This window comes from Chanodichthys erythropterus, chromosome 18 (genome assembly GCF_024489055.1).
Source record: "Chanodichthys erythropterus isolate Z2021 chromosome 18, ASM2448905v1, whole genome shotgun sequence".
In the NCBI taxonomy this organism is placed as follows: Eukaryota; Metazoa; Chordata; class Actinopteri; order Cypriniformes; family Xenocyprididae; genus Chanodichthys; species Chanodichthys erythropterus.
Genome location: NC_090238.1, coordinates 13442257 through 13468221, shown reverse-complemented (window position 1 = coordinate 13468221; position 25965 = coordinate 13442257). Strand labels below are relative to the sequence as shown.

Below are 25965 nucleotides of genomic sequence, written 5' to 3'. Positions count from 1 at the left end.
AGACGTTCAGAGGCCAGAGCATTTGGCAGCTCAGTCGGTTTCTGTTACTGAAACGTTATTGAACATGATTAACTGCTTGATCTGAAAATGTACAGATTTGGAAAGCTCTTGTGCTCACAAGTCTGGCTTCATTGACATAACATAAAAGCCAATAGCTCTATTTTTTTACACAACAGTCAAGGACACAAGCATTTTTTTTCTTTATACATAGTTTCTGTTATTTTAAAAATGTGCTCACAATTCGGCCTCAGTTTACATTAGGGTTAAACTGCAGATCTAGACTGATTTTACTCTGCACAGGTTTGGAGCAGGATATATACTATGTGTTACTTTCCTTTTTAATGCTATGCAAATTCTGCATAAATATATTTACAAAGAAGTTACAATCTTTTCAGTGTATCTTCATTGTTAATTATTAATTTGTGAGCACAGTGGACCAAATGCAGGCACAGTGTTTTGAACCATTCTTCATTCCAGAATTGCATCATTACTTGAAACAATCAAATGCTTACTAAATGTTTAGAATTTGAATACTTACTGACATAAAATCTAGAGATATTTCAGCCTTAAAGGGTTAGTTCACCAAAAAATAAAATTTCTGTCATTACTCATTTCGTTCCAAACCCGTAAGACCTTCAATCATCTTTGGAACACAAATTAAGATATTTTTGATGATATCCGAGAGCTTTCTGACCTCCCTATATACAGCAATGTCATAAACAAAATTCAAGGACCAGAAAGGTAGTAAAGACATCGTTAAAATAGTCCAAGCAGATCTCGCCCCCATTGACTGCCATAGTATTTTTTTTTCTACTATGGTAGTCAATGGGGGCAAGATCTGCTTGGTTACAAACATAACTTCCTAGAAAAATAACTTACGTTGTGTTCAGCAGAACAAAGAAATTTATACAGGTTTGGAACAACTTGAGGGGGAGTAAATGATGACAGATATTTCCTTTTTGGGTGAACTATCCCTTTAATGTTATGAAGCAACGAGAAGTCACGTGGACTAATTAAACGATGTCTTTACCTTTCTGGGCCTTGAAATTTGTTATGACTTTGCTGTGTATAGGGAGATCAGAAACCTCTCAGATTTCATCAATTTGTGTTCTGAAGGTCTTACGGGTGTGAAACGACATGAGGGTGAGTAATTAATGACAGAAATTTCATTTTTGGGTGAACTAACCCTTTGAAAGGATAAATATAAAAGTATTTAAGAGAAGTATAAATTACCCAAAATAACATCACTGTCTTTCCCCATCAGATGCTGTTTCACCCCCAAGGAAAAAAACCTGATGTCTCCACTTGTGTCCAGGTCCCTTGTGTCCATGCCCCCAAGATCTGCGGTAAGCCACTGAGTTTACGTTGTGAGCACATTAGTCAACTGTTATTTAGGTAAGAGAAAAGTTTCAGTTGAGACTCTTTGATCCTTAGGAGGCATTTTATACATAAGAATCCAGAGTATTTTACAAAAATTCCCCCCTTTTTCTCAATCTGTTTTTTTGAAAAAGAAACGAGAAGCGCTGTTACAAAGCTCCCTGCTGAGGAGGTGGACTCAGCCCCAGGCTGATCATATGGCCGGCGGCCTGATTCGTGCAGCTCTTGACAGATATAAGCAGCCCAAATTTCCCCCTGTTTTGCAGTCTGCCGCTCCATGTGTTGCTTATATTTATAGCCCTGGCTGTAGTGTCCGTGCACGTAATAGTTTTAGCATCGCTGCCACATTTATAATAGAGAACACTTCAAAGTGGTAGCAATTTGGAGTTTGAATATTGGTATGTTTTAAAGGGCAGATCTAAAATCAAATTGTTTTCAATGTCATTAGGCTTTTTATAGTTGTTTTCAATTTTAGTTATTAAGTGATAGAAAAAAAGTATGTGTTTTGATACTAAAAAGCTAGAAAGGCATGCAAAAGCGTATTTATTTCCTCAGGCTTCAGGTGACATCTGTTGTGATCTTAGCAGATGCTCCCTTTTTTGTAAGATCGGTTTGCTTGCAATGTTCACGTCATTTGCAAAAAAAAAAAAAAAAGGTTGTGATTTGTGTGCTTTGCTTTCATGCTGCTGACGTCAAGGAGGAATTTTGTTATGACATACTTTAGTCCTACTTGAGTCATTTATCTGAATTGGAGAGGAGAAAAAAAACCCTCGTTTCAGTACATGGTTAGATATTAACTGTCTTAAAGGAGTAATTCAAACAAATATTCTCATCTGCTAATCCTAATGTCATATTAGTTTTTATTTTTTTTTTTTATTCTGTATAACAGGAAATAAAATGCAGAATATCTGGGCTGCTCTTTTCCATACAACTTTGTACTGTCAGTCTCCAAAAAACACTATTGTTATAGTTAATATGATCTGTGCAATATGTTTCAAGTCTTTCAATTTCAGCTATTATATTTCTCCAGGAGACTATGAATGCATCACACAAGTTGTATATAAAAATATCAGTGTAAATATTCAATCTAACATCTCATTTTGACAAGCTGAACAAGACTACAAACTGTGAAAATGCTGGAGATCAGTCTCTATATTATCTCTGTATCAAAAAACCCTCATATTATTATTATTATTATTATTATTATTAGTTCTTGTTTTAAACATAAACCTCATTGAATTTTACTAGATTTCTCTAAAAACAAGATTTGACATGACATTTTGCAAAAAATATCTTTATAACACAAAAAAAAAAAAAAAATGACAATTTTTTTTTTTTTGGCACTTTAAAACATTCTTTATTAGATTAGTTTGTAAATTATTTTACAAATATTTTAAGCTTCTTTTTTTTTTCAGGTAATGGATATCAAACAGCTCTCCATCTCTGTCCATCTACAAATACCCCAGAGAGAGGATCTGGCACAGCGGAGGACTTATCAGCCGTCTGTAGAGTGTAGCCCTGGGTTACACACGGAACAATGGCATTCTTTCAGTTAACACCAGAGACACTAGGACCCAGCGAGATGCTTCCCTCCTCATCAGGCTCCCTTAGTTCCAGAGCTCAGTGAGCGGTCTCAGAACAGAGTGCAAAGAGAGAGAGAGAAAGAGGGAGGGAGAGAAAAAAGCCAAGTGAATGTTAGAGCCCACTGTGGTCACTGCTGAAATACTGGATCTGAGAGAAATGGAGGGATTAACCAGTCGGATTTAAAAATCTGGAGCTCATGCGGAGGCAGCCAATCAGGGGACGATCTGGATTAAAAGGTTTGTGTGTGATTGATCATTCTTGCTGTAATCTATCAGGGCTTTCTGTTTTGTCAGGAGTCAGCCGGTGTGCAAGAGCATTTAGACACCACTGGGAGATCCGGGCTGGTGAGTCTAGTTACGTGTGGGACATGTGCTACTTGCGCTGGATGAAATATTGTGACAGCAGAGACAGGAAAGAGGACAAGCTCCTGTCAGTGAGGAATGGGAGTCACTGCAGCTGTAAACAGTGCTGGAAGAGGTCTAGTCCGTCCCTGGCTGAGCGTGCCTCGGGGGTCATTCCCTTCCTGTCCTTGTAGACTGCTTGATGTTTTTCTTGGTGGCGATGAAGCAACATCTCACCCTCAGGGTGTAGGGCACTCTGTTCTGGTCGTTAATGTTTGTATTTGATGTTCTCGAGTTCAGCACCCAGGGTTCTACATGAGGAACTTTGCTCCGAGACTTGTCAACAAATGCAGCGTTAAATAAAGCGGCTACCGAGTGAAGTTTGAATGTGCTCGCTGGGTGGAAAACAAGTCAGCGCAGGGGAGTAGTGAGACACAATGCTCCAAACGATTTCACCCGCTTAAACCAAGGAGACAGAGAGACTACTAGGAAACTATGCAGTGAGTGCTTAAGAGAGAGAGAGTGTGTGTGTGTGTGTGTGTGTATACTACTACCTATGAACACTTAAAGTATGTTCCCATTCTTGTCTGTGAGGCATATTCTTACTTTTTTTACTTTTGGGTTCATTGCTAGGTTTCCTTGCTGAGCTGGGATAATGAAGCTTTCTCATTGTAATCTGATAGTTTTAAGTTGCAACTCTTCACTTCAGCTGTCTTTTCTGTGCAAGCTTGGACACAGCAGCTGAAAGTCCTGTTCTAGATGCGTGCTCCATGTCAGTTTTTTGCTCCGCAACTGTAATCTGCATTGTCTCTGTTCTTTTGCATTCATGAGCATTAAGTTCTGCTCATCCACAGTCTGCTGCTAAAACGAATCACGTGAATGTGTTGGTACACAGCACATCCTGTGGATTTATTGTCATTAGAGCTGGACTCTGGTAACTCTGGCCATTCTGCTGAGCTTTGAGCTTTCTGCGGCTGTCTGTCTGCAAGTGTCTTTACCACAGTGCTATAGCAAGTTCTTTCTGGGAATCTAAGATGCTGAGCTTGTGTTTTCCATAAGAGTTTCCATTTTCGTCCTAAAAATACTGAAATACCTTGATAGCAATGTCCCTTTTAGAAAAAGCTTGTGGCATGGAGGCTGTTTTGCTAGGGGAAAAAATGAGCTCTCGGATTCTGGTCACTAGATGTTTCTATAAATATGTAGAGAGTACAATAAAGACAGTTTTGTTTTGTTGTATGCTGGTGTTTCATGCCGTACCGTGCTGTAAGTTTTCCCTGACCCTCTGTTTCCATGGCCCCCTCATGTGGCCGCTCTTCACTGCCTATAGCACGAGCTATCTCCGCCTATGAAAACACGGCGCGTGATTGGCTGATCCTGCAGATGCACAGGAAGTTCAGGGTTTCTAATAACCACCCAGAGACACAGTTACCATAGAGACAAAGATAAGCCCCCTTACTAAAAAAAAAAGGAAAAAGCCTGCATGTCATCACAGCAGCCTGCAGAAAGCGTCTGCTCTCTCTCTCTCTCTCTCTCTCTTCTGCCAGTTCTCCTATTAGCAGCTGCTCAAACAGTACAGCCCCTGCCTTATGAAGGTTGCCTCAGGTTTTCTTCTCTCACCGCTCTTCAAATGCACTCTGCACTTAACGTGAGTTCTGCTTTGCTTTTTACAAACTTTCCTCAAATCCTTAATACGTCGTTGCTGCGCTCGTGCACTCAATCGTGTAAACTTCTGGTGAGCGCACAAGAACTGGAGGCTTTTAACAAATCTGAAGCATTGACCCATGCCTAGAGGGCATGTTTGTGCTTTTGTGTGCACCCTTTCCTGTGGTTTGCACAGACCGTAATGTTGTCCGTCCGTCTGTCTGGCCAGAGCTATTGTGGGATTTGATGTAATGGGAGGCTGCGTGTAATGTTGATACCACAGGCTGCACATTAATTGATTTCAGGAGTATTGTCGAGGCTGTTAAAATGCTGCCTCTCAGACCAAGAGCATTTGAAGGACTCGAGGCTAAAGTCCAGTTCCTTCTGGTTTTAGTGAGCATCTCCTGCAAGTTTTCCTCAACAGTTGGAGGGGAAGCTGTGGGGGCTGGGGCTGAGGAGCTGTTTTGTGTGACGTGCCGAAGGGAGGCAGAGCCGCCGGTGAAAGGGCTTCCTGTTGACGGGAGCCTTGTGTTATCTGAGGAAAGGGCCTGTTGGCAGGAAATGTGTCAGCCGCTTGTTTTCTTTAAAGTAAGAGGATGTGTCTTGGATCGCTTGTTTTGTCTTCGGTGGGAGGTTTGGAGAGGGATGGGAAATTTCTTTGCTCTGAACTTTTGTGAAATTTGATACGTGTTGCCTTGACAATTTTTCCTCAGTTGGTGCACGGCACCATTGTCATCATGGCGTGCGAACAAAGCCCTTGAAAGATCCAATATCCTCAAGCAAAACTGTACGCCCCACCATACACGCTTTCAAATTCAAATGCCATACAAATTCTTGCCTGGAAAGTGACTATTATAGTTCTGATTTGGTTGTCGGTGCAGTATGAGCCAGTCTTAGAGGAGGGTTTAAGCATGTCCTTTTACACTCGCAGAATTGTGAGACCTCGTTTGGCACATTTGCATTTCGGGAGATTAAGCATCAGAAGTTTCCCAGTATGGTGGGTGGCTGCTGGCCCGGGGCGTGCAGAGAGCCGGCATTATTTAAGCATGCTGGGCCGCGGGATGAGACCGGGGCGCCGTCCGTCCGTCACAGTTGAGAGGTGAAGTTGGCTGCCGAGCAGGTCAAGGCGCTTTTTATTTTGAGGCAGTGGAGTGTGGGGCTCCTCAGCGGTGCACCTCGTCTTCTTTGTCTGTCTGAGATCTTGTAACAACAGTCAGTGGCTTGTCAACGGACCGAGTTTTGCGCCGCCCCTCATGAACATTAAACAGCACGGCAAATCAGAGACGAGAGCTCGACGAGGCAGAGAAATATGTCAAAACATCAGAGGAGTAGACAGGCAAAAAAACACCTGATGGGAAAGAATGGGAAATATGCATGATGGTTCAGATTCAGAGTTTCGCTCAACGCTCTACTGTCGCACGTCTTCTAGACCGTAAAGTGAATACGGAAGAGGGTAGATTCTGATATTCTTATTAAATGTTTTCGCTTGCGATTTGAAGCGGAATTCTCCAGGGCCGTTTCCTTGTGATGTGTAGCACGGCAAATCGTTGGAGTCTGTGATAAAGGTCTCCAGTCAAAACGCATCTCCTCATCGGGTGTTCTGTCGTGTGTGACTGAAGGCATCACGTCCTCAATCAAAATGAGGCCATACATCTTCACCCCTCCACGCTATCTCCCCTCTATCGCTCTTTCCCCCTGGTGACCTTCAAGCTTTTTATTTTATCTCTATCCTAGTGATTAAGTGTCTGGAATGCATGTGATGATGGTGGCAGCCTAATGAATGATAGACCCTTGGCAGCAGTACCTCTGGGAAGCACGTTTACTGCTTGCTGAGCTCTGGCTGAAAGTGGATGAGCTGCAAAGACATGTTTTGAAACTCGTACTTGTCTTGTGTTAATCTAAAATTAACTTCTATCCAGTTCTAATATCTAATAGACTACCTTTTCACTTACTTTCCTTGTTTTTGTTTCCTTCTTGGGCCGTCTCTCCTTATTTTTGGTGCCTCTCTGGTTGCACAAGAGGGAAAAAATAACTGTAAATTTGATGAAAACACTTGGGCTTCCAGCAGAGAAAAATGAGAAGTGTAGCTGCTGCCGAAATGGCTGGCCACTTAGGTCCAGTGTGAGTGCACAACCAGCTCTCCTATGCACTGGAATTATATCCCCAGCCGACCGCTGCCGATCAAATAATAACATACTCTAGAGCGGTATTGACACTCAAGTTCACACCTGGGTCAAAAGGCCTGTGCTGCAGGCGTGATGGAGGATTGTGCCCCAAAGTGCTCACTGACTGTGGCGGCCCTTTACCGTGGCTTACAGAACATAATTGTTAGGACCTTTAAGGAACGTTTAGATCCTTTCAAAACAATGTGTTTGCTTACACTCCACTATTATTACAAAATTAATGTTAGGTGTTTGTTCAAATCTCTAGAACTAAGTATTAAACTTAAGTATGTAACTCGTGCTGCTCTGTTTGTGCTACAGACATGAATATAGCCTCAAATTGTGTAGGCTTTTTAAGGAGATATTAAGGAGGTGTTATTTGTGACATTCAAATTCGCCTGCTGGATTATAAAACAGGCAAAAAACAAACAGACTTACATTAATGTAGGGACCCAATATGGATTGAATCCAATAGACTATATTGTCATTTTTATTTATTTTGTATCCTTCTGTCTTTCCTTTTCAATACTACAATTATAAAATAATAAAATACATTTTGACAATATTTAATATTCACATTATTCTGTAATTTTATATACAGTAGATTATTCTATATAAAGGTTCCTGCCTACTTCTTTCCTGAATTTGAACTTTGTTAAAGTTACGTTTGATCACTTAAAATCACATTATTTTATTTTATTCTAATAAAACAGCCGCAAATGCAGAATTACTTTTGACAAATTAAAATTGTGGGGTAACACAGCGCTGATTTGCTTGATCAAAACAATCATACTAATACATTTGAGTGTGTTGAAAGTTATAACATTACGTTTTGAGACACTTGTTGCACATTGCTAGATCAATATTAGAATGTCAATAAAAAATGGATGACTTTGTTGTTAAATGGCATGCAGTTCATTTTAATTATACTGTATGGCAGAGAACATGTATTATTGTTACTACAAATAAAACTCTCTCTGATTTTGCACTGTTAGCCACTTGACAAAATAGTGTTGAGGCAAGGTATAAACGGTAAATGAAGAAAACAAGAGATTAAAAAAATAAGACGTGTTGAGCTATATAACAATGATTCATTCTCTGTTGATAAAGGTACCCAAGCAGTTGCTCTCTTGTCTACTAAAAAATAATATAATATATTATATTACATTATATTATATTATATTATATTATATTATATTATATTATATTATATTATATTATATTATATTATATTATATTATATTACAAATAATACATTAAAGCGTTTTTTGTGTTTTCATAGTTTCTACGGAAGTAAAACGAGGTAAGAGACGGAAACACGCATATGATGTCAGGCAACGCAATGACACGGGCCGTTACACTGGTTAAAATTGTGGATTTCTGTGGATTTAAACATTGCTGGAAACATTTGGGATAATGTAAGTACACAAGTCAACAAAATATATAACATTGTTTTAGTGGTTTTTCGATATTTTAATCCAAAAATCTTACATATTGTGCCTTTTAATGGTTTAAAATGAGAAGAAAGAGGCATTTTTCCTCTGTATTGAAGCACTGGTGGCTTTGTGTGTGTGTGTGTGTGTGTGTGTGTGTGTGTGTTGTGTGATGATAGTGGAGAAAGGCTGTGGTTCTAGGCCTAGTGGATCAGTGTTGTTAAGAGGGCTTGCATTGTTCACACTGATCCTATTGTCCTCTGTTCTGCAGGCATCAAGGGCATTGAAAACTCTGGCTGTACAGCCAGTGGACATGGTCTATTCCCACTTACAGCCAGAGACGATCGCCCAAGGACACAGAAACATACACATTCTCAAACCCAGATACGCATACAGGTCATATAGGAGTCAGCTTTCAGAAAACAATTCTAATTTAGCTGATTGGAACAGTCTGTAGTGTTTTATGTCGTTTGAGCGAGTGGTTTTCGGATCCAACTGTAGCCTTCAGAGGCGGTTTATTAACAGAACCGCACTTCCGTAGTGGGCTTCTTACAAACCTGCTGAGTTTTCTGCTCATTTCTGACAACTCCCAGTGGAGCTGATGCCCTGATTGTTTGAGAAACCTGACAAGTGCAAGCTATCTCAGAGTTCAGCTTGAACACATCCTCGCAGGCCAGATCTCATTCGGAAAACTCAGGAGAATCAAGTCATTTCCATCTCTTCTCCCAGTCTATCATCAGTGTCATATTTCATTGATATTGCTTTCATTTTTGTTCTGTCAGGGAGGGCACAGCCCTGCTGTCGAGCATATAAACAACTGTATTTTACGGGGCTCTTGTGCAGCGGGGTGGCTCTCAGCTTCATTTTCGGCACACTATGGTTTGTATCATTCTCTCTATTCGTCACAGACGCACACACACATCCTGTGCCTAATCACAAGCCCAAGGCAGAATGTGTCTTCAGTGAATGACTGTCACCTCTCAGTGTCAAAACACATTCAAAACATTGTTGACATCCAGGCACCGACTCTGCATCGATTTACTACTCAAGCGAAAGTGTTTTATCGTGCCGAACGCTGAGGGTTTTTTTGTCAACTTTATTTATTTAGAGAGTGCAAATTCTTTGCTGGTGGCTCCCTCAAAGCTGCGCTACATTTGCCGCTTTTAATGTGCAAATCACCTCGTTCATAGCCACCACCACTTCCCATAGATGCCGAGCAACAATCCTCCTCTGCTTTCACGCATAGGCACTCTGCTTTTCTCTTTTTTTTCTCACACTATAACACTTTTCTCTTTAGCTTTACTTAGCAGTGTGCCCCCAGTCCACTTGACCTGTTTTCACTCAATAACTGTTCATTTAGCCTGGAAAAGGGGACCGTTTCTAAAGAGGCATCCTGGCTCCTCAGGCTTTATGAACGAGCTCATCAGATGAAGAGTGGTTATAGGAGTGTTAGTGACTCGTGGAAAGCCCTGAGCCTGGCCTGAGCCCTCATTAATGACTTTAGAGAAGAGGCCAGCACTGATGAGCCTAACCCCTCGAATTACTCCGCTTTCGTGCGATCAAATGCATTGTAATAGTTGTTTGAATTTAATGAAATGCCAGATGAGAATCGGTTCTTGATTGGAAGAGGGCTTGGAGTGCTCTGGGAGCCATTCCCGGTTAACAAGTGCGACTTTCTGTTTTCAGTTTGATGGATTATGCAAGAGCGGTTTATTTTCTCACATTTTTTGTATTTTTTTTTTTTGGCGTTGTAGGAACAGGCTGGCAGGTTGGTGTGGAGTCTGACAGGTTTGTCTAGCACGGAAGTGGACCAAGTTCACATCCAGTAACTGATTTAAAAAAGGAATTTTGATTTTGGGAGAGGGCTTAGAGTGCTCTGGGATTCATTCAAAATTTTGAATGAACGTGGTAGTAACACAGGCTTGCGGGTCAGCATGGAGTCTGACAATTTGCGAACGGCGTGAGGATAGGGGTCTGACTGACACATCGCACTGAGACGTCTCCGCTGGGGGTAACACACCAAAGGAGGGACAGTGCGACGTGGGAGAAGAAACGTTGCACATTTGACAGCTATTCTATTTTGCGCTTTCAGTTTTTCTTTCTTCACCCACCAACCCCCCACCCCCTCCTTCTTGCCCTCCTCTTCCTCTCTTTTAGAATTTCTGTGCATCAGCACCTTCCCTAAGGTGGACGATCTAATCAGGATGGTATCATTTCTCTCTCCTGTGGCAAGCTTTGCCTCGGCAGCACCTGTCAAACGCTCTCTGTCAGAGGGCAGAGTGACTTTGAAACCCTACTAATGACCCTAGACAGCTTTTCTCTCACAATTTTTCTGCAGATCTTGAAGATATGTGATTCATCTTGCATACAAATGATTTGTCAGCTTGAATTTGTGGTTTATCTGTGAAAATGGGGGAATTAAATGCTTCGAGAAGCATTACAAATTAATACTATTGTAACAGTCTTCTTCAATGAGATGTAATGTGACCAAAGGAAAATGTTTTTTAACAACTTATAGTAGTTCTTTATAAAACTATTAGACCTGTTAGTCTAGCATATAAGCGGACAAGGATCACATCTCTATGGCCCTGTTTACACCTGGTACTTAGATGCGTTTTGGTCGTTCGGATCACAAGTAGACGAGGCAGACACATACCCGTTTACACCCGGTGTTTTAATAGGTCTCTTTTGTCTACTTTCGACCACTTCTGTCCTGATTTCTTTGAGGGGAGGGTGAATGTATGGGTTTTTTTAAGATCTTTCGATCTAATGGACAAAATAAGCTTGCGCAATTTACATATGAATGCGCATGTAGAGACAACGGAAAAACACGGAGAGCATCAGCTTTCATTTCTGCTATGATAGCCGCAAAATCACGCTGAACGCTGTGAGAAATCAGGAATGGTGAGAGAACATTGTGCTTGGTATGTTTTTCATCTTTAAACCAAACTTGGGTCTTCAGCCGAAAGTTTAAATTCTGCCTGGCTATGCTTCCCGTGATGTTTACGCGTTAGGTCAGTAGGCGGTCTTTTGTGGCTATTCAAGCGCATTTGACAACATGGGCGTCTACATTAAGAAAACAATCCGGTCAAATGCGTTTTTGATTACCTCTGGAAGTGGTCGAAAGTGGAAAAGATCAAAACGTTTTACTCATATATTTACTGTCATCCACTTGTGATCCGATTGACCAAAACGCATCTTTATACTAGGTGTAAACAGTATAAAGTTATTATAAAATAAGTTGATGCTTTTTTTTTTCTTTTTTCATTCAGTCTGAAGGGGCATGTAAGACAATTTATTCTAGGATGGTCATTATCTTCCAAATCACTTCTCATTCTCATGTTTTTGGTAGCAACACAAAAATGTCTCTGAATTTGTTCCTGCTTTTTAATGTGCTTTTAGTGTGTTTGCCTCCATCCCTGCTGGAGTGCAGTTTCCCGTTCTCTCTGTTACCATGACATTATCAACAAGAACAAACTTTGGGCTTGTGACAGTCAGCCTCCACCAGTGTTTACAGAAGATAAGTGAAAGAGCCACAGGTCTTCAGATGCCTCGACAACACACGCCAAAGGGAAAATAAAGAGATGGACCTCTGGTCAGTCATGGTCTGTTTGGAATGTAGATTCGTTCCCCTCTCTGCAAACACTTTCCGTGCCAGAGCACTATGTGAACGCACTCCCTCGTGCTATGTTTTGTTTTAACTCGATTATCAGAAGAAAACCGCCCTTCCACGGCCATCGCACTGCATTGTCCTGGCGGTTCGTCATATTTTTCCAGGCCGAAACAAATTAAATTGGAAATCTAATTCTGTTTGTAAGGGAGCTGATTAGCAGGGCAGCGTTTCACTGGGGACAGTTTATAGTGTGGTAATGGAATGACATGTATAAATTGTCATCTGACACAGAGATTAAGTGAACTGGAGCGCAGTAAACATCGCCACCATGTCTCCTTGCGACTTATACCCATCACCTTGCTCTAGCAGGTTAAAACTCCTTGGTTTAATGATTGTGTATAGAATAGGGTCAGAAATTTACTTTTCCAATAAGGGGCAATTTTTGTCTCCTGGAATTGATTTCCAAGGACAATTTTTACCTTAGTAAGGCAAAGTCTTGTTTTATTACCTTATTAAATGTATCTATGTTGTCTTTTATGTTAAATTCTTAAATTTAACCAATTACTTCAAGACTGTTACCAATAAACTTTGATCAATATCAACAAAAGCCATCTTCACGCTGCAACAGACTGTGAATAGCCTATATAAAGAATATAAGTCATTACAGGGTAGGGCTGTGATAATATGACAAATTATTATTGTCAATTTCGACAATAATAATGCTCTTGATATTTTAACTTTGTCAATTAGTATAATACAACAAAAACAGCTTTTGTGTTTGTGGAAACTGCATGTCATATTCTGGCTACACAAGCAGAACATAAGAACTGTTTATGAATTAGTTTATTGCTTTTTACGGATTAGAAAATCAAGACTTCACATTAGTTGTTTTAGTATTATGAAAAACAAAATGGTTATTCGAACTGGGAATGTATTATACACAAAAAGTGAGCAAAGAATGTTTCCCATCACTGAAGCAGTTGATGACTTCAGTTTAACGCAAACTCGTTACAGTAACTGAAGCTGTCTACATTGAAAAAAATAATTTATTACTTACATCTTGTATGCAGTTTTTTTTGTTTATGATGAGAGAATTCACGAGAGTGCAGAATTCAGTCAGCGCGAGCGTTTTCAGTGGTGGCTAATCTAAATGCTTTTGATTTGCCATTGCATTCATAAGAACAAAAAAAAAAGCATAAATGAAATCTGATGTAACATCTATTGTAATGCCACAATCAACACTTTTCATTCATTTTCACATTTCATTTTAATCGCTCCAGCGATTTCATTTACTTGCGCGGGGAGCATTTTTTGCCCCCTTATCTTGAATCTGGGGGGCAATTTTAGGACATTTTGGTGACATTTTTGCCCCAAGCCCCTGTTAATTTTCAACCCTGGTAAAAAACCAAGTGGTTGTGCGTCAAGGTTACAGCGAGGACCGACCGCAGAATACTCTCCCAGGCATCGCATGTGCTGCCCCAGCACTAATTCTGCGAGGACCTGGTGTTCCTTATTCGGAGCGATGGGAAAGGGAGATATGCAGTTTTTTTTTTTTTGGTCCGTGGCTGTGTGATATTAACCTCAGCTGTAATTGCCTATGTCAGCTGTGGGCAGGGATAGCGAGGCGTGATAACTTAATGCGCCAGCCCCGGATCCTGCTGACTCAAGCACAGCATGTGTTTTCCTGTGCCTTTCCTTGCCCAGGACAACGCTACAGAAATCTAAACAAGATGTATGCTCTGCCTGCGTCCCGTGCGTACTCCTAAATAGTTTGTCACTGCCGCTTTAGAATTGGATGTGAATTGCGCTCCTGGGAAGGTTGCTGAGATGAAAACTCATCTGGATGTAAACATATGGCAGGCGGTTAAGTGTGATAGGTGTGTTGGTGGTTAATTAGCAGAGGATAGCGACGGAGACTGTGTGTTTGCCTGTGTGTTATCGTGGCCTCGGCCTCATGCCTTTTGTTTATCTGGCACACGGTCAGGCTGCAGCTGCGTCGGCCCGAGCTGATGTGTGTGTGTGTGCTCACACCTGCCTGCTCCTCTCCCGCTAATCAGAGCAGATTACACTCCGCAATTAGTCTCCCAACAGCTCATCACACCACGCCAAGACCAGAGCTCTCATCTTCTCAAAATCAGCCACACTTGGCAGCAAAGGCGACTGCCGACCTATAAGATCTCAAGCAAACTTTTAGCCTGCGGAGTAAGGAAAGAGAGAAGGAAGATCTTAGAGAAGGTAACTCTAGTTTCCCTGTCTTCTCTTGCCAGCAACATATTCTACATCTGTTATCCGTGCCTGCTGTTTATGCTCGAATACGTGTTTATGGAGGGGGTTTTTATACGCCTGTGTGTCCTCGGCTCCTCGCAGGGCCCGTTAATCTGTCTAGATCAAATAAAAGTCGTCAGAGATGATAAATCCTGCCTTGCGCCGGCCCTCAACTATCAGCTCGAGACCCCAAGCTTCGCCGTTGCTAGGCAACTGTGTCAGAGGAGCATTGTCAGATTATGCGGCTCCACTTTTCCACCAAAGCTTTGGCAGAAGGTACAAACACCTGACTGGCTCAGATTAGGCCGCCTTTAAGGAAGTGTGTGCCTGCCACTGATCAAACTCTGGCTCCCGCTGATGTGTATGAGTGAGGCAGAGAGAGATTCAGAAGAACAGGATATATATTCTGATTAGCTCCTGCTCAGGTTTGAGAGGGATTCTTGGCCTCTGCAGATTTAGGTCTCTGCTAGATTCAGGACACAGAAAAAGTCTCTGAAAGTTTCTGAAAGAGGTTTCCTATGCTCACCAGGGCTGCATTAATTAGATCAAAAATACATTAAAAACAATAATATTGTGAAATGTTTTTACTATTTAAAAATTCAAGTTTTGGGTGCTGCAAAGCTTTCAGCATCATTACTCCAGTCTTCAGTGTCACATGATCCTTCTGAAATCATTCTAATACGCTGATTTGCTGCTCAAGAATTATTTCTTATTATCAGTGTTAAAAACGTTTTATTTTTGTGGAAACTGATATTTTTTCAGAATCCTTTGAATAGAAAGATTAAAAGAACAGCATTTGCTTGTCTTTCGTTACATTATGAATGTCAGTTTTGATCAATTTAATGCACCCTTGAAGAAATATAAGTTTTAATTTCTTAAAGCCCCCCTGTAGTCAATAATTTTATTCCTTAAAACTAATTATTGATCATTATTTTTCCTGTGAAAAAATGTATTTATGTCTAGCTTAATAGCTTGAATGTAACTCTACAGCCTTGCTTCATTACATATATGCAGATATATGAATATGCTAATTAGCCCCACCTCCACTCACACGAGTTCAGAGATCCACTCGGTCAACTTACTGAGGTAAACGCAGCACAGTAAAGGAATAAGTAAGAATTTTAATGATTCTGATTTATTCAAATTATTTCATTGATGGAGATGTAGATTCAGAAGTGGTGTTGTGGCTCTGTCAGAATATTTTAGCATGTTGTTCCAACATTGGCGGCGTGCTGGGAATCAGAGTACCGCCTCTAGCACTGTAAACATCACAGTAGGCCTGTATTAAGGTAAATTTGTGCAGTTATTTATTTATTTATTTTTCTAGTTAATTGTCCAGCCATACATTGGACTGTATAAATAAATGTGGTACATTCCCTGTTGGGACTCTCACTCTGCCTTTACATGAACCATTTATGAAGGGTTTTTAACAGTTCTTTTCATAAAAGAATCTGGAGTATCAGTTAATCAATTTGTCAGTTGCCCATTTTTCAGCCTTAATTGAAAAACAGATCCGTAAAGGCAGAATGTGACGCTTAGTCTGAAGAAATATATCCTAAAACACACAGAAAAGATTAACGTCTTCTGCTGGTTTCATTTCCCTTGAGAATCCATGGGCGAGGGCCTTGAGTTGAGCATTAAATTATCAGTATCATGGATTGTCTGTTCATTACATAGCAGCTGTTTTCCGTAATTCTTGCATTCATGAAGTGCCTTTGTTTTGCAAATGACAGCTGGGTTCATTTGTATTTTCACCTGGGTCAAATTTTAGTTTCCGCCACGGGCACAATTTCCATTAAATAATGCCACACTGTTAAAAAAAAAAAAATGGGGAAAAACTGTTGACACAAGTATTTACAATTTAATGGTGTTCACCTTTGCACATGTGCTGTTTAATTGAGGAATAAATAATTTGCAACCATTTAACCTTAACTGCAAATCAAATGCAATGAATAATATTTTAATTATGCTGTGCCAGCACTGCAAGCATGTGAGTATTTGTGAGTGTGCCTGTTTAAGCATGTGTGATTTTGACTGCCTAAATTTAGTGGTGTAGAGAGCAGCTGTTTTACTCACCTCATTAAGGGCTGTATCCTTTACAGATGAACAGTGACGCTCATGCTAGGATCAGTCATCAATGTACACGCAGCAATGCTTTTACATGCACTCACACAAAAATATATACACTTATACTTGATAACCTTCCATAGACCTTATTTTAAAAAATAATAATAATAATTTTCTCTTTCTCTATATAAATCTACTTTTATTTAAAAATAAATATATATATATATATATATATATATATATATATATATATATATATATATATATATATATATATATATATATATATATATATATATATATATATATATATATATATATAATTAGCAAGGAACTGATCAAAAGTGACAGTACGGACTTCTATTTCAAATGAAGACTGGGGTAATGGCTGCTAAAATTTTAGCTTTGCCATCACAGGAATAAATTACATTTTAAAATAGAAAATAGTTATGTGAAATATTATTACTATTTCACAATATTACAGTTATTCACAATATTACAATAAACGTAAATATTTCTGTTTAATTAAATACTACTGTCATTGTTATCTAGACAAATCCTAATGGATAAAATAAAGTCTTACCCTATAATATTTCCAGTGAGCTAACAATAACTAGCATACGTGTCGTATGGATACATTACGAATACTACATCTGCAATGTTGGTTTGTCCATATGTATGCATCCACCTTTTTCATAACAAGCCTACTGTGTTTTTAGATTATGGGAGGCACTTCCGATTTGGGGAAGTTCCACTAAAAACATGGAAACAAATAATTTCAAATCATATGGTTGCATTACAAATAATCCTTATCTGTCATTTTGACTGAATGAGCTGTACAATTTCCTTCATGCTCAAACTTTAAGAGAAATAATGTAACACTTGGTATGTTATTGTGATATATGGTATCACAAGGATATCCGTGGCAAGAGCTCTTTTCAGTTGCTGCATTATTTTCCTCTTAATTTGTTTCTTTGTTTTTCCACTGTAAAAGTATGACAATTTACAACATGTATATTGCAGATTTTGTGGTCTGCTATCATTTAATTTAAAATAATGACTGGAATGCACTAAGAATCTCTCATTTTGGTCCCCAAATCCTCATGTCTCTTTTTGTTTTCACACGGATGCTTTAAAATGTAATTGTCTCCCCTTCTTATCCCTATTAGCAGTGTTAACTGGAATGTTTCTAAAGCAGATAAATACAGCATTTATTGTCTGTCAAAATGATGGAAACCACTTTGAAATATTATCACTCAATGTTCCAGTAAATTAAAATTTTTGATTAAGGTAATATTACATAGGCTAATATGGCAGTCTCATTTGACCTAAGCCGTCAGCAATGGTGCTGTTGCCAATGACGACTCCTCCCCCATAGCCTTATGGGATAGTAAAGTGGATACCATAAGCAGAAACAGTAGGTCATCCAGGTATTTTTACCCTACTGCATAGGCGGAGGGTGAAGCAATTCCATGGCAAGGCTAAGGATATACGCTTCCTCTGTAAAAACACATTTAAATAGAATGTCATGAAATAGTTTCAAGTTGCATGTCGCCTTGTAACAACCTACACATCCCAGCATAAGCATTCCCGCTAAATTATTTGTTATTAGCAGCTCACAAACCACCATAATTTGAAAAGAAAAATAATACTGTTTGCATGATTTGGCATGATAAATAACCATTGCTTTATCTAATGCAACAAAACAAAAGTTTTATTCAAATTCTCAATGGATTGTATCACATAGAAAGCACGCAAAGAACGCTCCCTTTATAATCCCTAATAAACTGTCACTAATCTCAATTCGTCGCAATCTCACAAAGTTCTGTTATAATCAATGAAGCTGACCGCACAACGAATCTCTTATTTAGCCTACATAATGTCTACACTGTTTGTTGTAAGTTAACTTATAACAGGAGGATTTGCAAGAGTGCAGAACACAGCACTGAATAAAAACTCCAGCGTTTTGAGAGGTGAGTGGATTGTTAAACACCTCTGATTGGCCATTGCGTTTAAAAAAATCAACAGATATGTTTGTGATTGGCTACATTGTTCAACGCTGAAAAAACACATTGTAAATAGAAACCTTTGACGCTCTCAAGAGCGCGAACACCAAATCTCTTTTGCCAATATGCTATAATTACAGAGAAATCTGATCCGAGACCAGCAGTTATGGGCAGGTTTTCCCTCTAAAAGCAATCAGAAGCAGCAGCATTCAGTGGTCTGAGTGAGAAAATTCCATGCTCCGCCTATGCCCTACTGTTTTTTTGTTTTTGTTTTTTTTTGCATACTATATAATAGTAAAACTAGGCTTATTTGGATATAGGTACACCTTTTGGCATTATTATATTTAAAAATGACTATTTGCTTATTTTATTAACATTTTCAATAGTCTCTCAAGTCTTTTCTCATTTTTTCACTATATTTGTGAAGACATTTTCATACATGTGCACTTCTTCACAAGCACTGAAATGTATAGACAAGCACATACACAATCAAAATGACCTCTTTGCCCAGGATGCTTTGCAGGATGGTCATGTTTGAAAGGAAAGCGGGTCAAATGAGGAGGAGAGCTTAAGAATCTCTCTCACATGTTCCCACCGACCCCGCTATCACTGAGACGGCTTTGTTTAGCACTGATATGGAACCTCTTCCTCTGGTTATAGCTGTACCATGAGCTTAATTCAAGAGCACCGCCTGCCACAATGATGAATGATAGCTTATCTCTGTGACCACAGTTGACCTCAGGGACGTATTCAGCTTGAGGTGGGTGCTTGTGTGCAGGTCAGGTTTTTGACATTGTGTGAGCCAGCCAATGGCCCTATGAGGAAAATGGCCCAAAAATATACTAAAAATACAAAGAGGTTTATGTGCGAGTTAGGTTTGGGTTTACAAGATAGAAAATATCATTAGCTCAGTATAAAACCAATAAAAGTCAATGGAAAGCGCCCACCATGATTGGTATTTGTATTTCTATCATGACAACTCTTGGAAGATTGTTAGCATGACAATGTGAATGTATTTGGTTGTGGCGGAATAGATCTGCTCCGCTGCTGAATTGCTGATGTTGTAGATTATTGCTGCTGCTGCTGCTGCACAGCAAGTAAAGGAACTTGCTACTGCCAGTACATATGCCAATACGCTGCTGCACAAATAGCATATAACCCATAGCAGATCTATACATGTGGATCTGGGGAAGGTTGAGGGTTTTAGAGGAACTCGGAAGCGCTTTGCAAACTGCTGTAGTGAATTAGGGCTGCAACGATTAATCGCGATTAATCGTTTGCAAAATAAAAGTCTGTGTTTACTTAATATATATGTGTGTGTTCTGTGTATAATAATTATGTATATATAAATACACACACATTCATGTATATATTTAAGAAAAATGTTATATTTATATATAAAATATTTGTTTATATGTAATATAAAATATATATAAATATATATATTTATAATACATGCATATATTTCTAAACTTTATACCTGTATGTGTGTGTATTTATATATACATAATTATTATACACAGAACACACACATATATATTACGTAAACACAGACTTTTATTTTGCAAACGATTAATCGCGATTAATCGTTGCAGCCCTATAGTGAATGTAACCAGCCATTTAACCCTTGTGCGGTCTCCGTTTAAGGGACTACACTCGTGGTCTTCAGGGTCTCTGGAGACCCCAGCAACAAAATACAATTTTGTAACAATATAATATGTTTTTTAAAAACCAATGTAATTTTATTGTTTATTAATGTTTTTACTCAACATTTGTGCAGTTTTTGAAGGATTTGTGATATTTTTTAAATTTATATAAATAAATAAAAAAATATTATTTTAAATAGTTTTTTATGCAAAAGCAGCTTTTTATGTAAAATTCACTTTATAAAAGGCTATAACTTTCATTCATGTGGATAACATGGATAATTTGACATGGTTTAGTGTAAGATTTTTGCCCATCTTTTGGAAAATGCAGTTATAAAAGTAAAAAAAACTAACATTTTTACCAGTAGATGGCTGCAGAGCTCCACTATTTGCTATGTGCTATTTGAATGACTGAAAGATGTCTTTTCACAAGTGTTTTTTCAGTTGGATTCATATCTAAATGATATTAAATCACAATTATAACAATAAAAATTACTTTTTGTCAAAGTTTAGCATTTTTTGTACTGAAAAATTCAGTTTTTCAGTAAAATCATCAATAACGTAACCCACAGAGACCCCACTTAGAAACTGGACAAAATCCATTCTCAAAGTCAGAAACAACGCACAACACACACAGACAGAAATTAAGTGGCACACTTCCAAAAATGCAAAAAACATCCCTAATACAAAATGGACATGCTCACACACACATGCACGCACACAAAAATAAAAATTATTTATTTTATTATTTTATAATTTATTATAAAATTATTATTGAAAAACTGATTTTGCCCTGCACAAAAATGCTAAACTTTGACAAAGTAATTTTTATTGTTATAATTGTGATTTCATAACATTTAGATATGAATCCAACTGAAAAAAACTTCAGTCATTCAAATAGCACATAGCAAATAGTGGAGCTTTACAGCCGTCTACTGGTAAAAGTGACAGTTTTTTTACATTTAAAACTGCATTTTTCAAAATATGGGCAAAAATCTTACACTAAACCATGTCAAATTATCCATGTTATCCACATGAATGAAAGTTAGAAATCTGGGCCTTTCATAAAGTGAATTTTACATAAAAAGCTGTTCATGCATAAAAACCTATTTCAAAAAATATTTTTTAATTTATTTATATAAATTTAAAAGATATCACATCTTCCAAAAACTGCACAAATGTTGAAAAAAACATTAATAAACAAAGTAAAATTACAAATAATAATATATAAATAATAAAAAATATATTGTTACAAAATTACATTGTGTTGCCCTGGGTCTCCAGAGACCCCGAATACCACGAACGTAACTTTTTTTTTTTACACTAACATAAAAACAAGATATCACTCCAATTTTTTTTATTTTTTACTTGTAGATCTTAAAAGTGTTAACCACCGTACAAAGTCTCATAGCATTTGGACAAAGATAACTTTTTTTTCTTTTTTTTTAAAATTTGAGCAAACATCATTTGCTGGTCAAAAAGACCCCGAAGACCGCACAAGGGTTAAGTGTGTGAACAAGCTCATTGGCCGCAGATGTGACATGGACCAATCAGCTTATACCAGTAGTTAAAGGTGCTCTAAGTGATACTGGGTGGAGTAACTTCCTGTTGACGTTCGAAGTGTTGTCAAACAAAACAGAGGCTAGCTAGACCCTCCCTCCTCCTCCCCCTCTCTTCCATGCTTCCTGAAACATGGAACGCGCATTTAAAATCATTCTTGTCGGTTATTGGCTGGAGCACGTTTATTATGTTTTGTGGTCCAGGCTGCACCAGTTTGTTTTTATTGCCATTTTTGGAGCTTGTGGCGACTACAGAGACTACGTTTTTTTACAGTGTGTTCAGGGGACAGGCAGCCATCGGATAGTGAGGAAATGTTTGCTGTATGTGACAAAAAATGTTTTGGCCTAAAAACGTGTGACATCGCTTAGAGCACCTTTAATGTTGTAATTATCATCAGCTTGCGTTAAGACGCATCAGCCTGCACTATCAGAGTTTCATGACAGAACTATGTATTTATGCTAATGAGGTAATGTGGTAAATGGCTTAATAAATATACTATGTATGTCTCAATATACATCTAAAAATTCAAAAAGAGCTCAGAACAAGGAATCAATGGAAAGTGCCCAACTATGATTGAAAGGTGTAGGTGTTTGTATTTATCATAACTATAATGTGTTTGTGAATCATATTCATACAGTATGTGCATTTACGTGTACTTGCACAGTAGTGTACCTGCCGTAGAAGATACTGGTTAATATGAGGTAACTACATGGGTTAAGGTTAGGTTTAGGGGTAGGTTCAGGGTTAGTACCTAGTTATTACCCAGTTATTGTAATTACTATATAAGTACATAATATGTACATGGGGAACATGATTGTAAAATAAAGTGCTACCAAAAAAAAAAAAAGGATTTTTAATGAGTTTAATTAGCCCGATTTGTGGTTTGTGTTCCCGGACCAGGATTGAGAACCACTGGGTTAATTGAGAATAATGTGTATGTTTTGTTCTTGTTTATGTCCCTGTTTGCCATTGTAGAGGAGGATTCTGGGTGATTAGAGGTGGATCCTGAGGTACTGCAGACGGTATTATCATCGGTGCGTGAATGAACGTTTCTGATCCACGCTCGGTTATTAAAGATTAAGACTGCTTTACAACCTCATCTAGCAGGATTTCTGCGGAAAGTCAGGAATCCGTGATGTGCCCATGTGTGAGGGATAAAGAGTTGTGTCCTACACTGAACTGTGATATACTGAGTTGATGGTCTCTCTCTCCCTCGAAGGACTTGAACGTCACCTTGGTCCTTCTCTCAGTCCAGTGCTTGCTCCGATAACATCAGTCTCCACTAAGGGAGGCTTATCACTGAGCCAGGCCTGCCATTGTGTTTATGGCTGTGCTTTGAATCAGTAAGACCCCTCTAATATATATCTGCAGGGCTCGTAAAGGAGCCGGTGTATAGCTTTTATTGACTCCTCTGGAAGACATTGGAGACGTAGATCAAAAGGAATGCACTCTGAAATGCTTGTGGTTTGGGACAAATATACTTTCATTTAAGAACAAGCGGTTTGCGTGCTGTCTTCCCCTTTGAGTAGTAAATGTGGAAAAGGGACACTGTGTCTGTGCTGTTTGTTTTAGTCAATTGCTCTGCTCCAAAACCTAAGCCGCTTTTCCACTGTCTGGCCAAACCGTTCTTTTTGCTTAACCGTTCCATTCTGTGCCGATCCTGCCCAGCTGGTACGGATATGGTTTCATTTTTCACTGTGGGGCTGATAACGGAGCTCTTTGGAATGTGATACAAATGTGTCAGTTATTGCCTTGGTGCAAGTGTTTATAGACAATACACGTTATGGAGGATGATCAGATATTTCTTTTAACTGTATTATTAATGTGTGTTTATGTCATGCAAACAGCTACAGAGAAACTGGCAGCCAGGCAACAAACAAGTGGCCAATCCTGAGATGCAACATCACAGCACACATTCTACCAGATTTCCAAGCTGAGAGCGGTTTGTAATCGTGCTGTGCCGAACAAAAGTTCAAGTTTGAAATAACTGGAACCATTCCTTACCGTTCTTAGAAACATTCGGCCCGGCGGTAGAAAGTGGCTGTAGTGAGGCAGCATTTGAAGGCGAAGGGTGTTCCAAAAAGTAGTGCCTCCTAAGTTAGCTTGTTTTACCCAAATTCTAAAGGCAGCATTGCATTCGTTGATGCATTCTCAGATAACACGATCTCAGAATCCATTGCGATAAGTTCACTGGAAACAAATATCAAAAGCACAATATGTAAATTTTGCTGCTAGAGGACGCTTATTCAAAACAAAAGCATAGCTTGATGATTCCTTGATTTCACGGAAGCTGGTGTCTTCACGTCTACATCCAGTGGAAATAATCCGAAGGAACTCGGGCAGAAATCATATTCATGGATGAGCTAATGTATTAAAGATTTATTAACATTATAGTATGAAGCAGTGTTGTGGCTGAAAGCCGTTGGAGTGGAACGAGGCCACTGGAGCAATTGCAAATGAGAGACAAGCGCGACGCATGACACAGCTCGAGAGCAGTGGAGCTTTTTTTTGCCGCAGACAAGCATTTCCACTTTTTCTGGTCAAGCGTCATATTAGATACATTTGTGTGTTGAAAGTTGTTATAGTGGTACTCTGTGCATTCGCTCGGTGACTATGAGACTTTTGTTGCACACTGCAGTAAGCTAGATCGATATGACTCATGGTAAAACATGGTATTTGTGGTAAAACAAGAAAACGAGATTTAAACAATAAGACTTACTGTGTTGAGCTATACAACAATGATTAGTTTTTGTCGATAAATGTATCCAAATGGTCTGTGTGCTGGTTAAAATTGCTTATTTCTCTAGATTAAAACATTGTTGGAAACATTTGGGATAATGTAGGTTCACAAGTCAACAAAATGTATAACATTGTTCTAGTGTAGTAATCAAAATATCTTACATATTGTGCCTTTAATATAAATATAAATAATAATAAGGTTACATTTCATTCAGTACTAATAAGTATCAATACAGATACTTAAATATCATATACTCATTATTTTTGTATTTTATGCTTATGAGGCCCTGTCCCAAATGGCACATGCAACCTTTATTTTTCTTTGTTACATTTAAAAAAAAAATTCCAATTAATATATTTATTCATTTCATTTATAATATAACCTTCATTTATAATATAAATAAGATACATTTTTATTAATATATACTTTTTATTAATATTTTAAATAGGCTTTTATTTTTATTTTTATATTTTACTTTTTCATTTCAATTTTTAGTAATTATTTAAAAAAGTATAATTTTGTCACTTTTCTTAATTTGTGTTTTTTTCTTAATTTGCATTTTTAATATTTCTAAATATTTTTTTCTCAGTTATTTTAGTACTTTAAATTAAGTTGCTATGGCAGCATTTCAGATTTTCATTTAGTTTAGGTTTTTCATCTTATGTTTTTTTGTTTGTTTGTTTGTTTGTTTGTTTTATTTTTTTTAAATTAATGAATCATTTAAATCCCAATGAGACCATTCCAAGTAAGCCACAAGATTTCATGATGGTTAGGATGCTGGATTAAAAGGCAGAATGCAGTGAGGCTGCTCAGTTGGGTTTGGAGTACTTATGTCTGTTTATGGTGTACTCTATAACTGCTGCTCTCTCTCTCTCTGTCTGGTAATAAATGTCCCCGCTGCATGCTCCCAGAGGCAGTCAGACTGGAACAATTATAATCTTCTCAGTGCACCCGAGACCGTGGCCCCGCCCGCATGTAACACCATTAATTGCATTGTTACGTGTTATTGTATCGAATGGCACTGCCGTCTTGAGTGCTGTTTACTAATGAAACGTGTTGCGCAGCGAGACAGTTTGTGCCCATTTAACGTGGCTATTAAACCTAAAGCAGCCATACACTGATCCCTCCCTCCTTTTGGGATTGAGGAAAAAGAAAGAAAGAAAAACTACAACTGAAGAGTTCCCATGAGGCGCACCTTCATTAGGAGCCTGTTAGAGCGGCCTGAGTGAACAGGAAGAAGTTTTCTTTCCCCCCGCCAGCACATAACCCTCTTAAAAAAGGTTCAGCAGAGAACACTTTTCTTGTCAAAAAATACTTTTTCACAGTTGAGCACATTTCTTTGTTCAAAAATGTAAATATTAATTTTCATTAAACTTAAATTAAACACTAAATAGTTCTTTCTAGGTGTTTTTTCAAGGAATGTATTTAATAATAAAATGAATAAAGTAAGAAATGGAACAAATAAAAACAATAGAGCAAAATACTTATGTAAACACTAAGTACTTTCACTTTGTGTATATGTGATTTATT

At 38.4% G+C, this 25965-nt stretch overlaps 1 protein-coding gene across 7 annotated transcripts in view; it reads left to right on the top strand.

Annotated features, from left to right (window-relative positions):
- Window positions 1–2849: 2849 nt before the first annotated feature.
- foxn3 (forkhead box N3) overlaps window positions 2850–25965 on the top strand; it is a 117652-nt gene continuing 94536 nt past the window's right edge. Inside the window, exons 1-2 of one of the 7 annotated variants that reach the window (XM_067367471.1) lie at window positions 2850–3197; window positions 8388–8523. The gene's annotated coding sequence lies outside the window, so the exon portion shown is untranslated. Of the gene's footprint in view, window positions 3198–3229; window positions 3803–4869; window positions 4948–8387; window positions 8524–24521; window positions 24535–25965 lie in introns of those variants that run through there. The other 6 variants (XM_067367472.1, XM_067367470.1, XM_067367468.1 and 3 more) reach the window with 6 other exon arrangements.